Genomic DNA, 6,000 nt, shown 5'->3' on the forward strand with positions numbered 1-6,000 from the left:
CTCCATGAGATACAACATCTGTAGGGTGAAATGAGAATACCACTTTTTCCCTGCCACAACAAGAAAAGGAGTATTATTTATAGTAAAACCCTGCACTTTCCCTAAGCAGAGTAGCCCTGTATTACTGGTGTGCTTAATGGTGCATCTTGACTGCCCTACTGCAGAGGCTTTCTTCATCGTCTAAGCAGAATCCTCAGCAAAACCCCCTTTTTCCCAACCGCTAATAAACACACAACACCATTCTTTGGATAAATTGGCCAAATCGGCCCGGTTTATTAACAAACATTTTAGCAAATAAATAACCATAAATAACCATTTTACCAATGCAAGGGCGGTTCTTGGAGCCCCAAAACCTGGCGGACACCAAATATTGTTACCAAACCATCCGGCATATTTGCCCCCAGCCGCGACCACAAGCTCGGGGGCACCACCTTTTGCCGGAAAACCGACTCTCAGGGGACCCCACCCCTGGAGAGCCCCGCCAAGTCCGCCAGGCAATTACCATACCAGAATAAACAAAAGGAGGTGGTCCCCCATCTATCCGATGTACCACCCCCCACCCCAAATTTGCACCGACTCCAAGAACCCCCCTCGCCACCGCTCGCCGAAATGACCCGAACACCCAATATAAAAATAAATGAACCTCAATTCCTCTGTCTTCCCTGACAAAGATTAAATATAGGGCGGGAGGGCAGGACCTTCTCTATCGGTACCTCGCGCCGAAGTAGTGCCCCCCCCCTCTCCCTGGACATATATACAGCCCCCCCCCTGTTCCCTCCCCTGGCCCTATAAATCCACCCCCCTAAATTCTTGACCCCGCAGAAAGCCCGCTCTTTCTAGAAAATTATAATTAACCCCTTGCTGCCCTGCAAAGGTGAGTCATGGGTCACTATGCCCATGGCTCTGCCCTGGCTCCGTTCAGCCTTGACTGCCCTACTGCAGAGGCTTTCTTCATCGTCTCAGCAGAATCCCCAACAAAAACCCCTTTTTCCCAACCGCTAATAAACACACAACACCATTCTTTGGATAAATTGGCCAAATCGGCCCAGTTTATTAACAAACATTATAACAAATAAATAACCATAAATAACCATTTTACCAATGCAAGGGCGGTTCTTGGAGCCCCAAAACCTGGCGGACACCAAATATTGTTACCAAACCATCCGGCATATTTGCCCCAAGCCGCGACCACAAGCTCGGGGGCACCACCTTTTGCCGGAAAACCGTGTCCCTAATCGACTCTCAGGGGACCACACCCCTGGAGAGCCCCCCCAAGTCCGCCAGGCAATTACCATACCAGAATAAACAAAGGGCGGTGGTTCCCCATCTATCCAATCTACCACCCCCACCCCAAATTTCCACCGACTCCAAGAACCCCCCTCGCCACCGCCACCACGAGCATTACCTGACACCTCATAATGCGAGTCACCCCACGAAAACCAGTGCCCGCTCCACTTCTTCCTGAATGCTCAAGGCTCATAAATCAATACCCACGGCAGTCAGGTGCACACCATCTGATCGCCAAAAATTCCCCTCCCCCGACTCCAAGTCCCTGTGCCGAACCACAACTCCCCCATTCCTGGACACAAAATTCCCAACCAACCTGTTGACCTTTATTCTGGTCTTGTCGATCCCCTCCAGGGACCGAGCCCCCCACCAAACCTTTCTGGGAACAATGTCTGACCAAACCACCCTCAGGTTAGGGAAAACTGACCAAAGGCGGAGCAGGTCGTACCGTATATCCCGTATCAACTCCCGACAGGGGCGGGCCCCTGAATTATTTCCCTCAATGTGCAACACCAGCACATCTGGGGTGCGATCCAACCGAGCGAACTGGTGAAAATCAACCAACACCTGCCGCCAGCGCATGCCCCTCACCCCGATCCAATGTACGATTACCTCATCTCTGGACCAACCCAACTGCCGACCATTGCGTCGCACATCAGCTCTCAGTACCCCCCAATAAACAAATGAATGGCCGAAAATCCAGACCAGGGGCGCACCACCTATAGAAGGAGACAAACAAGAAAAGAGGGGGGGGTACAATAACCAAAAATCAGACACACTCCAGTAACTACCATTAACTTTAAAACAACATTACAGGGTTCCGTTTTTTTGTTTTGTTTTGTTTTTTTTAAATAATTACACCACTAGACCAGACCAGCCCTGACTTATACAACAAATGGGGGCGGACGTACAGCCTGAACCTCCTCGACTCCCACCTGCCTATCCTCTTCACTGTCTCAGCTGGAAGCCCCCACTTGTCGGTCTCCGTCGCCGCCCCAATGCGAAAAGAGTGGGCTGAAAACTTGTCCGCCTCCAACCCCAACCTCTCCAGGCATTTCCGAAAGACCGCCACAAACTGATACCTGGACAAAAACGATCCATCCTGATGCTTCAACAACGGGCCCAGGCGGCAAACCCCCAATTCTAAATACTGTTTAAAACAAGATACAGGGCACATCAAGGACCCCGCCAATGCCCATAAAGTGACCCTTCTTCCACGACCAAATTGATCCGTCTTAGACCGCCGGATCCAAAATTCCACAGAGTCTCCTAAACCAACTGTGTCCTCTCCCAAAACACCCCCCCCCCACGGGATGACGCTGGGGACACCAATTCGCCTATCCTCGTAGCTCCGAAGAAAGCCCAGGAAAACGCCAACCGAAACAAAACCATTTCAAAATAGGAGACACACACTCGCTCCAGCTGAGCACCCAGCTCTTCCAGCAGCTGGAATGACACCGGCCTCCGACTGTCCAGTCTATGAAGCCCCTTCCTCAAGCCCCTCACAGCTTGTGGAACCAGAAAATTATTTGTTATGTCAACAACCTCCCGCAATTTACAACCAAACGCAACCCCCGCCATAAACCGATTAACCCTGGAAAAAGACCAAAGATCTGAAGCCATCCGGCACATCCAACAAAGCAAGGCGCCTACAGAATCCTCGGCAGACTCGCCCAGCCCCAAATTCCTACCTCCAATTTGTCCATTCCATCCAACCTGCTTCATATGCAGCCCACGTGCCAGGAGCTAATGACGCTCTGATCAACGAACTCGCCTCTCGGACACCAATTCTAAGAGCTCCGCCGGCCAGATGCTGCCGGCGGACTCCGCTTCCGGTGCCAGGCTCCAAAAACGATCCCACTGCAAGCGAGAAAGGGAATCAGCAATGGAGTTCTCAACCCCCGGTATATGAACTGCCACAACCCACGCATTAAGACAAAGGCACCGCAACACAAAGTACCGCAACAGGCAGACCACCGGAGGAGACGCGCCAGACAGGTTATTAATTGCCATGACAACAGACATGTTATCACAGTGAAAACTAATTTTTATGTTGCTAAAATGCTCTTCCCAAACGGACACCGCCACCACAATTGGAAAAAGCTCCAACAATGTCAAATTCCGTGTAAACCCTGCGTCATGCCAAGCCGCTGGCCACTCTCCCACGCACCATCTGCCACCGAAGTAAGCTCCAAAGCCCGTACCCCCTGCTGCGTCGGTGAAGAGCTCACAATCAAAATCATTTATGACGTCCACAATCATTAGCGACTGGCCATTGTATTTCTCTAAAAAACTGCCCCATACAGCCAAATCCTCCCCAAGGGCCCGAGTCAACCTTATGTAATGCCTTGGGGAGCGCGCCCCAGCAGTCGCTGACGCCAACCTTCGTGAGAAAACTCGGCCCATGGGCATGATGCGGCAAGCAAAATTAAGCTTGCCCAACAAAGACTGGAGGTCCCTCAACTGAATTTTTTTAAGACAAACAGCCGATCCCACCTCTGCCCACAAAGCTGAGATCTTTTCCTCAGGCAGCCTGCACTTCATCAACACAGTATCAATAGTGATACCCAAGAAATTCAGACAAGTACACGGGCCTTTTGTCTTATCCTGAGCCAAGGGGACCCCGAACCGGCCAGACAACCACTCCATAGTCCTCAACAACGTCTGACAAACTGCCGACTCAGCGGGGCCAATGAACAAAAAATCGTCGAGATAATGAATCGCCGACGAGAGCTGCACCACATCACACACTATCCATTCTAAAAAAGAACTGAACGCTTCAAAATAAATGCAAGAAATGGAACACCCCATTAGTAAACAACGATCAACAAAATAGGAACCATCCCAAAAACAACCCAACAGATGCATGCTCTCAGGATGCACCGGCAGCAAGCGGAATGCCGATTCGATATCCGTCTTTGCTAGCAATGCTCCCCTACCACATTTCCTAACCCAGCTGACGGCTGCGTCAAACGAGGTATACACCACTGAGCAACGTTCTGGGTCAATGCCGTCATTCACCGACAAACCCTTGGGGAACGACAAATGCTGAATGAGCCGAAATTTGTTCGGCTCCTTCTTTGGGACGACCCCTAATGGCGATACTACCAGATTAGGAATGGGGGGGATGCAAACGGACCCGCCATCCGCCCACAAGCAACCTCCCCAAGAAGCTTTTTAGTCACAACCTCTGGGTGGCGCCGCACCGACAACAAATTCTTTAACTGAAACGGAACAACATGAGGAGGGGGGGGATCCTGAAACCAACACGAAAACCGTCCTCCAACAATACTGCCTTATCCCGCTTAGGGTATCTATCTAAATAAGGGGCCATCTCGTGAAGCCTCACCGGGCTCCCCCCCTTTTCCAGGATCTCCCCCTGCCTTGGGCCTTCCCTTTTTAAAGCAACGAGCCGCTCCGTGGGAGGAACCTCCACAACCTGAACATTGATGCTTAAACTTGCAGGCGTTTCCAAACTTGCACTGGCTGTCGTTAAACTGCCAGCACACCCCTGCCTTTGCTCCAACACCCCCTGCCTGGGTCCCCGCTCCCCCGACAGTATGTTGGCCGGCCGACCTGGCCCCCCCCCGTGAAAGGGCTGACCATAACATGCCATGACTTTCAACCATAAACCAATATCCTTCTGATCCCATCGGATACTGGGCCGCACAGCTTTTCGCTGCCTAAATTGTTCATCGTACCGAAACCAAGTCTGCCCACCATAAATCCTATGAACTTCCGCTATAGCATCCATGTAGCAGAATAGCCCAGAACAATTATCCGGCACCTTTTCGCCAATGACGCTAGCTAGGATCGCAAAAGCCTGCAACCAGTTAGCAAACGTTTGAGGGATCAGCCGCCACCTCCGCTTTTCTTCCTCCTCCTTCTTGCTATCATCCTTCTTTCTCTTATCTAAATTAAACTTCTCCAAAGGAAGGAGGGAAAAAATCTCCACGTATTCATCCTTCCAAATCTTCTCCTTCACTTCCTTCTTTAAATGCGCCCCCAGAGGGCCCTGAAAGCAAACGTACACCTCCCCTCTGGCCCTATCATCCAAAATAATCCTATCTCCTTCCTTATCCTTCTCCTTTTGCCCGGGATCCGCCACACCTTCCCCAGCAACCACCTCGCTCTCCGTCGGTACCACAACCACGGCCAACGCTGCCGCCCTAGAACCCGGCACCCACACTGGGACTGGGGACCGATCGCCCCCTGACTCGCCCTATCCAACCCCGCCAACAAATCACGCATACCCTTCAAAACATTACTCAGACCACCGACATCAAACCCCGCTGCGCTCGGCCCCGTGACCCCCAGACCCCCCATGACACCCTGCGCCTGGCCACCGCTCACTCCCGGGGAAACTAAACTAGGTGAGGACGTACAAAACATAGAGGCGTACTCACCAAGCTGCGTCGGTACATGAGACCCACCAGCCGAAAATCCTGACTCCAGACGACGATCTCCTCCAGAATGGCCCAGCACGGAAACGTCTTCGGCAGCTCGACCAGGGGGGAACTGGGAACCCACCACGCTTGAACCTGGTTAGATGACCAGGGAGCAAACCGGATAATGAGATGCAGGACGACTCGCCTCAGATGCTGACCGTGAAGGCAACCTCCTCCTGGATCGTGACCTCGACCGGCATGACGCAGGCCCCTGCCGTGCGGGCGAATTTCTCCCCGTCGCTGACCGCGCCGAAGGTGAGCTGAA

Source organism: Anomaloglossus baeobatrachus, chromosome 11 (genome assembly GCF_048569485.1).
Source record: "Anomaloglossus baeobatrachus isolate aAnoBae1 chromosome 11, aAnoBae1.hap1, whole genome shotgun sequence".
Classification (NCBI taxonomy): Eukaryota; Metazoa; Chordata; class Amphibia; order Anura; family Aromobatidae; genus Anomaloglossus; species Anomaloglossus baeobatrachus.